Genomic DNA, 11061 nt, shown 5'->3' with positions numbered 1-11061 from the left:
TTTAGACTGGGAGGGAGGCAAGGACATTTTTTGCCATGGCATTGAGGTCTCTTAATCCAGATTTTCTGTCTAGATAAATTTTTATAAACATTTGATTTGTAAACCCTTAAAAATAAAGCATGTTAGTAGAATTTTAATTCAAAGCGTAATAGCCCTGCCATGATGTAGTACTAGCAGTGGAATAATACAGAGCAATGTCATCCTCTTCCCAAGAGTGCAGATAACAATCACTTCTTTACCCTTAGGGGAACTCCCTTGGCCCAGTTTCATAGTTAATGCTAAGTCAGGCTTTATTTTGAGTATTTTGGTATTGTTCATTTGAATGGTAGCATAAGAAAATGATTTAAAAACTGAACTTTATTTTATTTTGTGCCAAAATCAAATTAAAATACTAACTCAATGTGGCAATTGATTTTGTGCATTATTTGCTGAGACCAAAGTTTGGAATGATGGAGGGTAATACATCCTAAAGTTTCCTGGATATTTCAATTTCAGCTAAGGTGAATTTAAACTTCTATCCCTGTACTTGTAATTCAGAGGAGTGAGAGAGTGCATCCGGTAAGAATTTCAGGAATACTCAGGTCTTCTTTTTGCACCAATAGGGCAGAAAAGTCTGACTGAATAAACAGAGAATCATTTTAGCCTTTATGGATAAGATTAAATAACAAACCAAAGATTACTCCTCTTGTGGTAAGAAGATAAGAATGAAATAATTTGAAGCATATTTTAAAGACTATGTTATAAACAGAGCTGTTAAATATTTTTTAAAAACCATTAGACTCATGAGAAAAAGATAATATAAATAAGGTGAAATGAAATGTGGCTATGAAAAATTTTAAGGGGTTGGTGAAATGTTGGAATAGATGAATACATCATATTTATAAAATGCATTGCAAAGGAAAAAATCTGATTGTTCCAAGTATTCCTCAATGCATTAAATTTAAGAAATGTCATTTTCTGCTTTTGGAAGTTGATAACAACCCTAGTGTATGGAGTGTAAATACATTCAAATTAAACAGTTTTCATTAGCTTGTTTGGAAAAGATTGTGTGTGTGTGTGTGTGTGTGTGTGTGTGTGTGTGTGTGTACCTGTTTATCTCTCAGAATTGTATCCTCTCTTTATACCCACACCATATAAAATATGGCAACATTTTTAGGAGAAAAGTTGTCATAAATTATTTCATCTCCAAAAAAAGCATGATTTCCCACTCTCTGAGGCAATGGTTCAATTCCTGGGCTCACAAAAATCAAGTACTTTCCATCCCTTTCTGCCCATGCTTAACTCCAACATTTAATCCCTGATGGAAAATCTTGCTACCTACTTGACATACTGGAAAGTGACTTTGCGGGTTATTACAGCCTGTCATTCTTGACCCCTGGAGAATTTTGAGATAAATTAAATTAAAACATATTTTGACATATTATAGTCATTTGTTATGCAATTCATAGAAATAGCTATAGAACTAAGAAAAGTTTTAGTATGACTTTAAATTTAAAATAACTTTTTATTTAATTGTCAAAAAGATTTCTTAACAGATACCCAACTAATATAAGCCCAATCAGCATTCTATTGTTTTGAAAGAAAATTCAGGCCCATGATATCTCCCTCCACCAAAAAGAACTCCATGCCTATTCTGAAATTCCTTATTGCTCTTTTTTAACCCAAACCTTCTATCTTAAAATTGATACTAGGCATCCATTCCAAGGCAGAAGAGTGGTAAGGGATGGGCAATTAGGGATAAGTGACTTGCCCAGGGTTACAACTAGGAAGTGTCTGAGGCTGAATTTGAACCCAGGACCTCCCATCTCTAGGCTTGCCTCTCTTCACTAAGCTACCTAGATGCCCTGTACCTATTACTCTTGAGGATGCCACCACAATTTTGGTCACCCATGTCCATAATCTTGATGCTCTCCTCAGCAGCTCATGTTCAATCACCTCATACATCCATCAGTTTACAAAATCTTGCTTCTACTTTCCTAATTTGTTGTCTATACTCATAATAGCTACAACCCTAGTTCAGGTCCTTAATTTCTTCTCTGGACCACTGAGTAGTCTCCTCTTTCTTCTTCTTGCCCTGCTTCTCCCCAGTCCAGTCCATCTTCCACACAGCCCCCAAAGTGGTTTTCCCAAGTAAATGTCTGACTGTTTCAGTCCCTTAATAAATGCCAGGAGTTCCTTCTGACTTGTAGGATCAAATATAAACTATTCTGCTTGGCATTTAAAGCACTTTGCCACCTGGCCCCTTCCTATCTCTTTCGTTTTCTTATATATTATTTTACAACCCAGCCACAGTAGACTAATTGCTGGCTTCACACAGGGCTCCATTTTCCCATCTCCAGACCTTTGCACTGATGGTTTCCCTTCTCTGTTCCACGTCAAAAATTTGTTCCTTCCACAACTCCATCTCTGTCAATTTTTTGTTTCTTTCTAGAACCAACCTAAGCCTGATCTTCTATCTGCCCAGCCTCACAAATGCAGTGCCGTCCCATCGAAGGTGCGTAGCACAGTGCTTGATATTCAGCCTCCTATAATACTACGCCCTTATTAAGTGCTTTTTTGTTCATGCTTTTCATCCATCTCAGTTACTCTTGTTGGGAAAAGCTTTTCTGTTTGTGCAGATCCACAACTCTTGGGCCGCTGGGAGGCTTGGAAGGTGCCCGGAGCCCCAAGAATGCTCCATACTTTGCCCAAGACCGCATATCCAGTATGTATCAAAGGCCAAGTTTGAACCTAACTTTGTAAGTCAATAAAAAATCAATCACTATTTATGAAGGCGACTGCAATGTGTCAGGCAGCTAGGTGGCGAAGTAGATGGAGCGGTGGGTTTGCAGGCAGAAAGAGTCACCTTCCTCATTCCAAATCTGGCCTTAGATACTAACTGTAAATGACTCACTTAACCCTGTTTGCCTCAGTGGCCTTATCTGTCAAATGAGCTAGAGAAGGAAATGGCAAACTCTCTGGCATCTTTGCCAAGAAAACCCCAAATGGGGTCACGAAGCCTGGGAGAGGACTAAAAATACTGAACAACAAATATGCCAGGCACCGTGCTAAATGGTATAGTTATAAAGAAAGATAAAAGGGAAAAAAAAACGTGCCTCTGAAGACTGCTCTCTACTATAACCACTACCTCTAGAGTTAATTCATATATATTTTTATTTTAGATAAAGAGTCAGCATATAAAATTTCCTTTTCTAGAAAAAATCACTTTACAATTCTTTGTTCCCATGTTTTAAAGAAAACTACTCTACTATAGGGGTTTCCTTAGAAAGTAGCGTGAAGACTGTGTCAGCATTTTCGCAGCCAGAGAGTAGGACCTTGAAAATCTAAAGACTGGAGAGCTATAATAATTTATAGTGAAATGATATGACCCAAGTACACATTCTATTGTACCTACAGGTACAACATAAAAACATTATAGATCATCTAACAATATGTGAAAATGTCACTGCATTAATTTTAAATAGCTATTTGTAATACTGTGCTTATATCCTGTTTGACTCGGGGCAATATATTTCCATTTCTTATGAAATTATTAATTCTCATTAAACTCTAATGATCCTCACTGTGAAGATCAGAACTAATTAACTGCTCCTTTCACCTACATTAATTTATTAGTTACTCATGATGAATCTGGTAAATGTTTCTGCTTTGTTAGGCCGATGGAAGTTTTATGGACTGATCCTGACACCACTAAACATACACGGTACACAAACACTTCCAAGAATAAACATTGCCATCCTTAGATAAGCAAGTCTGAGAACAGATGGAAAGCAGGGGTAAGCTATGATAAAATAAATACTTACCTGACTGACTTCTATAGTCGCTGCCCCCAAAGGGCTGTTTACACAAAGAGGCTAGTGAAAGGGTCAATGTACATGGCCAGTTTGGAGAAGGTTCTGTGTGATCATCTTCAGAAGTGGTCTCTGTCTGGAAATCACGAGGTCTCAAGGACCAAATTCCTTGGCCTAGACTCACAATAGGTAAAATGCCTCTCTAGTTTTCTCGAACCTGGGATTTTCCAAACAAATGAAACTAGCTGTGACATCAATGTGTCATTGACGGAAACAAATAAGGGAAATTTTAAAAAGTAAACCTCAATAGTCAATTTCTACGTTAGGGTGATTTTCATGAGATTTATCTTTATTTTGGGGGGCTTGGTAGAAATGCATCACAGGTATTCATATATTCAGCAACATTATTTATCAAGAATTAAATGAGAACAATAATTTTTAAAGTTTCAAATTTCAAACTAGCTTGTGGAGTAAAAAGTTTAGTATCTCATGGCTTCATGATATTAAGTAGTAAGTCAACATATATTGGAAAGTTACTTGACATAATTTTACCAAATATATCCCTGTATATTCAATTTAACCTTTCTTCTAATGCTTCATTATGGTATGGAAGTGGTGGTTTGGAAGGATGCTTCCAACAAAGAAAAAAAATCTTGCCATCGTCTGGAAATGCTTCAAGTACAGGTCCAGTAATAAACTGGGTGTCTGTTATCTGAGGACTAACATAACTCAGTCCCGAAAGGCTCGTTCCTGGTAAATTACTTTAGGTATATCAACTTATTAAACTGAGGCATTTACACATATATTTTGGGGAAGGCATTTAAGTAAGTCATCTATATATTTCAGATACACAAAATTTTATTGATACTGTGTAAACTGAAAAAAATCATCTTAGTTAAACTTATGGAGGGGAAAAAAAACAGTCTCACAAATCCTATCTCTTCTGGGGTGCTGAATACTTTCCTCCTCTCACTTTCTCATCTGCATCCTCAAATCATTTAATCCTCTATAGGAATATTTTTTCTAATTTTTTCAAAGATCTGTAGGTCATATGATTGATCTTGATCTCCTGCTGTTATGAATCAGCAAATATGTATTAAGTATTTCCTATGTGCCAGGCTCTTTGCTCAATGCTAGGGTTACAAAGTCCAAAGTGAATGTCCTTGTCCCCGAGGAAATTCTATATTGGAGAAAGATTATTAGAATGCTGGAAAGACTATCCAACAAATGTCCACCTCCTGGTTTGGCTCAAGGGCAGCACGCATAATGAATAAAGGGGAATGTTATCATGTATAATATATTAAAAGTGTAAAACAAAGATCACAGCAATGATCTACCATCAAATGTGTAACATCACTGTAACTTGTGAGAAATTGCTTATCTGAGTCAGACAAAGAAGTTGAAAATGGCTCAACTTACCTGAATTAGAGGAACTTAGCACAATCAGGAGAGAACTGGAAGATTGTGGAAAGAATACAGGAAGATGGGACAAAAACAATTTCCACTTCTTGTCAACAAATAACGGCTGGGATGGAAGTGTGAAATTCAGTACTTTTCCTTGCATGAAGGAATAAATAGGACAACTGTGATTAGTATAATTATTAATTCTGTCACAACCAATGATGTTATTTATGGTGATATTTTGTTATTATTGCAATTTCTTTCTGAATAGCAATTGTGCTTCCCCCTCCCTGTTTTTCTCCTAGAAACAGAAACCCTAAATAAAGCAGCTATGTCATGTCTTACTGGTAAAGATCTTTTGTAACACTGAACTATATAGCATGGGGTTGCCTTCTGGAATTTCCATCTGCTATTGACTTTTGAGTCTATTCTCCTTCGTTGTGATGAAGATAAACCACATCTGCTTGCCCTAATGCTTAGCCTGATGGTGATGGAGCTGTGCTTAGTGACAAAACACCAGATTGGAGTCCAGTCAATATGACAAAATAGCCAAAAAGTACAACGATGCTGTCCTTCACAAGTATTCTACAAAGTCTCAAAAATTCACAGGACTGAGTTCTGATTGGGAAATCTAAGATAAAAATCATAGTAAGTCATTTTTGCAGCCCAGATTCACTACTGATTTGCTTTCCAATTCTTTCTTCCATAACTTTCATTTCTTTTTTCAGTTTTCCCATTAGCACTCTCATTTATAGTTGAATTGTATACTCTAGGACTATAATTTCATTTATAAAATTATTTTTATTACCACTTCTAAAAATTCTTGCTTCATCTCTTCTAGGAATTCCAGTTGAATTTGTGCCAAAGCTGTGTTTTCCTTTGTGTGTTTGTTCATTCTTCCAACCTTCCTCTGTGACTTTGGACTTCATGTTGAATCCAGGCTCTGCAAAGGGGATCTCTGGAGAGTGCTTGATCTTATTTTGTGGCCTTTTGGGTCCTGTTACTGTTTTCTCAATGCACTGAGTGTTGTATTATTCCAGGATCTCAGAAACAATTCAGACAGGGGACCTGTAAGCTTTCATGCTCCTAAAATGATCTACTTCAGAGTGAAGCCTGATTTACACCATCGTTGTCAGAGTTTTTTGTAAGTTTCTAAACTGAGTTTGGAAATGAGCAAGAGAAGTGTGGACTTCCTTCCCACTGTGTTGCTGATATGGCCAATGTCAGCTGGAAATGAGGAGGAAGAAAAGATGTGTGCAGCAAGGAATGTTAGAAGCTCACTTTCATTTGAATTGATCAAAGATGGGCAGAATATTCACAGATTTTAATAAAGCAATGTGTTTCATTCAACAGGAGAATAAGATGGCAAAGGAGAAAAGGATCAGGAAAGAAGATTAAGAGGAAGATCTGTCCTAAACAAAAACTAAACAAACAAAAAAAAGGGTGAATTGTGAGTAGAAGTTTAAAAAGGATAAGAACCTATGACTGAGCTCTGAGTATGGGAAAGAGAAGAGAGGCAGGAGAGCAGATGTACATTAGATTGAAACTAGAGCACCTGCTGGTATATGAGGTATTTAGGGAGGACTAACACATCTTGTAAATTTATAAGATATTTATCCATCTTTTCACCTATCATCTGTGGCTTCAAGAAGCCATAACATTCACAGTGGCCATACACCAGTAAAACCTTCTTGGCAAACAGGCTAAACTAGGTAGAGAGTAACCAAAAAGCCTCAAACCCATAAGTGAGTTAAGGGGACCTGTAGTCCAAGCATATGAAGATTTCCTGGTAGAATGGGCAGATGGAAACAGTGAAAGTGGCTGAAAGATGTGCTATGGAGTGATTAGAGATGGGTCAGACATTGAAGATGCTAAGGTCATCCATGTCAACCTGGGCCATTGCCCAGTATCCTGACTTTTGTTTTGCCACTGGATTTGATGACTCTGGAAGAAAGAGTAAGGTAGATGAAAGTGAAACTCTGCCTCACTTAAATCCAACTTACTCTCAAGTCAAGAAAATAAAGATGAACAACAGAGCACCTGGTGGTCACATTTCTTTATCATTATTCTCTTCTTTATAAAGAGGGGGTGGGAAACTGATCATCAAAATGACCAACCAGGATTCTAGTTGGCCATTGGATGTGACCAATGTGGGAATCTGTTTTGTTTGACTATACATATTTTTCCCAAGGATTTTGCTCAATTGTTCAATTTGTAGGGGAAACAGAGAAAGTACATCCTTGTTATTTGAAAAAATTAGAGGATACTTTTTGTCAAAAAACAAAATATGCCAGATGGCACGCTCAAGCACCAGTTGTTAATTACTCAAGGAAGCTGTCATTTATAGAACTATGCATGCATTAATCAACCACTCATGAAGCATTTCTTAAACATCTGCTATGGTTCAGGCTCTGGATTGGGTTCTGGGAATACAAAGAACAAAATGAAGCTGCCTTCCAGGAGCTTATATTTAGTTAGTTGAAACAACATGTACACATCTAAATAGACCTAGATGATGAAATCCTGATTGTTATTATGAGTCAAGGGTTTCCATGATGGCCTCTGACCCATTTTCAAGATTATTAAATTGGTTAATTGCATGCAAATACAGATTTTGAAGGCAAACATTCAATGTTGCTTTGGACAAAATTTCCTTCATGAATCAAGTGGATTGACAAAAACTATTTGCCCATCCAAAATGTGTCTTATAAGGAAATCATTCTAGTTATGACCATATAATAGAACAAATGCTTGCACTTGCAGTTAGCTGAGGCTCGAGTTAAACAAAGCTCTATTACTTGCAATGATGGGGTAGCAATGAGGAGGTCATTAAACTCTTCTGAAGTTTAGTTTTCTTATTTGTATAATGGGAATGAACATACTCACAATGGCAGCCTCAGAAGGCTGTTTTGAGGAATGTGTTCTGGCCCATAGCTAAGACTTGAAGAAGTGGACACCACAGAGTCTATAGGTGCAGGTCCTAAGGGCAGAAACTCAAACTTTGTTGCTAAGAAACAAGGGACATTAAAGGTCTGAGGAATGCAGACTAGACACTTGCTCTTTCCCAAGATACAGCAGTAGAAGAGGAGTGAGGAAGGAGCACACACTGTTTAGTGTGGTTGCTGAGGGATTGGAGCACCATCAACTGTGGTCACTCCCAGGAGAATACAGTCCCTAGCTGCTGCCTCTGGGGGAAGTAAACCATCTGTTCACAGTTGCTGTGGCAGAACTGCCCAAGTGCCTCTGGTTGGAGCACCTGAAGTTAATCACGGTCTGGGCTTTGAGTAGAAGACTGGGAGTACATCCAACCCTGGACTATAAAAATTGAAGAAAAAAAACTAAATAAGACCACCAAAAATAAACACACACACACAAATCCTGAAACCTGAGGTAACATATCTAAAACATTAGGAACCCTGGGACTCCAACAAAAAAGTCAATAATTAAGTCTATTGGTCTGGCCACTAAAGTTTTTAAAAAATAAATAATTAGCAAGCAAAGGAGAAAACACCCAACTATGGGTAGCTACTACGGGATCAGAGAAGATCTTGGCTTAAACTCAGAGGACAGTGAAATAAAAACACCTACTTCAAAAACAACAAAGAAACAACAAATTACCACAAACTCAAAAAAGAGCTTTGAGAAGAGCTTAAAAAGACCCTAGAAAGAAAATAATAGAGGATAAGATAAAAATAGAAAAAAAAATTAAGAGCAATGTGAGAAAATCAAGGAAATTATGAAAGAAAGATCACCCAAATGGAAAGAGGGATCCAGAAACTCATGGAGGAAATAATGTATTAAGACCTAGAACTGGACAAGAAACTAATAATTTCCTAAGACAACAAAAAAATAATAAAGCAAAATCAAAATAATGAAATAAAGGAAAATAACATGAAATATCATCATAAAATAACTGATCTGGAAAATAGATCAAGGAGAGGCGATATAAGAGTAGTTGGATTCTTAGAAAGTAATCATTGAAAAAAGAGTTTAGACACCATACTCCAAAAACAAAACAAAACAAGAAAAACTTCCCAGAAACTCTGGAATCAGAGGGTAAAATAGAAATTAAAAGAACCCAATGATCACCATCTCAAAGAGATCTAAAAATGAAAATGCACAGGGACATCATTGCTAAGTTCTGTGGCTCCTGGATTAAGGAGAAAATACTACAAACAACAAGGAAAAAAACCAATTTAAATACTGTGGAGCTATAGTCACAATAACATAAGACTGTATAAATGAAGATTTTATAACTTTAATTTTAATCTTTACAAGACTTAGCAGCCAGAACATTAAAAGGACCCAGGACAAGGAACAGAACATTACATAGAGCAAAAAATTTAGGCTTGCAACCAAGAATAACATATCCAGCAAAGATGAGCATAATTACCAAAAAAAAGGATATTTAACAAACTAAAGGACTTTCAACTATTCCTGGTAAAATACCCAGAAATAAATAGAAAACTTGATCTATTCGAAACATAAAAAGGTAAAGAAAGACAAACATATGCAACCCAAAAGGTCAAAGAGGTTGATTCCTATATGGGAAAATGTCATCTATGGCCTCTGGAAATGGCATCATAGCCTGAGTGTTTTGAAGGGTATACATTGATGGATGACTCGAGATCATGGTAAATGAAATGGAATGGGGCAACATGGGAGCAGAATAGACCAGAAGGAGGTAGGGTGGAATGACTATCTCTTATAGAGGAGAAATGAATTGAGGAATTGCCACAGTTAAGGGGAATTGGGGGTGGAGGGCTGGAATAATAGAACCCAACTCTAATCAGACCTAGGATAAAGAGAACAACATACATAATTAGAAGGATAAAAACTTCTTACTATACAGAGAAACAGGGGAAAGGGGGATAGGATAAGAGAGGGACTTTGGGGAACTGAGGGAATAAGAGAAGGAAGAATGAGTTAAGAGAAAAGAGGACAAGTGGATAACTAAAGGGATACCTAGAGAGGAGTACATATTAAAAGGTAGGGGAGCAAGGTGAGGGGATAAGGGAAGGACTCTTGGGACAATATAGAAGAGAGATTTTTAGAATCAAACTCTTATCAAGAAGTAGGAGTGGGAGCAGCTGGGTGGCTCAGTGGATTGAGAGCCAGGCCTAGAGACTGTAGGTCCTAGTTCAAATCTGGTCTCAGACACTTCCTAGCTGTGTGACCCTGGGCAAGTCACTTAACCCCCATTGCCTAGCCCTTACAACTCTTTTGCCTTGGATCCAATACACAGTATTGACTCCAAGACGGAGGGAAAGGGTTTAAAAAAAGGAAGGAGGAGGACACAGTTGGGGAAACAGGAAGAGATTTTTTGAAAAGTGGATAAAGTAAGAATTAAAAGGTAATGGGGATGATACTTGCGGGTGAACATGGTGGCAGTCTAGATGCAAGGCTCTTCTCCTCAGCACCTACCAATATAGACTACTTCAAAAGACCAAAAAAAATTCAAATTAATTGAAGAGAGTCTACAGTAGGTCATAGCATTGAAGGTATGTGGGATTTGGGCATTTCCACACTATAAGTGGGCGAAAAAGCTTCCACTAAAATGCAAGCTGATCTACCCTCCCCCACCCTACCTACAGAGCCAGAGTCAGAGCCAGCACACACTAGAATCAGTGAGTGAGCAAGAGGCACCTCTAGGTCCTAGGTAGTTGACAAAGACCACCAAAGACCTACCCCTGAGAGCAGCTAGACCTGAAACCCCAGTAGGCTGAAGAGCACAGATTGTGGGCACCTGCAGGCAGAGAGCACAGAGAAGGGCAGCAAACAGTAGAAGCTGCAGAGATCTGAGAGCTGGCCTCAGGCAAAATCCTTGCTTCTTAGCTCCATACACAGAGAGCCTGCCCATCTCACTCAG

General features: G+C 37.8%; 1 long non-coding RNA gene across 3 annotated transcripts in view; it reads right to left on the bottom strand.

The window, feature by feature from the left end:
* Positions 1-339: 339 nt before the first annotated feature.
* Positions 340-11061, bottom strand: part of LOC130454642 (uncharacterized) — a 64684-nt gene continuing 53962 nt past the window's right edge. For all 3 annotated transcript variants that reach the window (XR_008912428.1, XR_008912429.1, XR_008912430.1), the window contains 3 exons: positions 5211-5348; positions 1322-1375; positions 340-617 (listed from right to left, as the gene is read on the bottom strand). This is a non-coding gene — a long non-coding RNA (uncharacterized LOC130454642). The remainder of the gene's footprint in view (positions 618-1321; positions 1376-5210; positions 5349-11061) is intronic.

Source organism: Monodelphis domestica, chromosome 5 (genome assembly GCF_027887165.1).
Source record: "Monodelphis domestica isolate mMonDom1 chromosome 5, mMonDom1.pri, whole genome shotgun sequence".
NCBI lineage: Eukaryota > Metazoa > Chordata > Mammalia > Didelphimorphia > Didelphidae > Monodelphis > Monodelphis domestica.
Note: the sequence above shows the minus strand (reverse complement) of the source record. Positions and strands in the feature narration are given on the sequence as shown.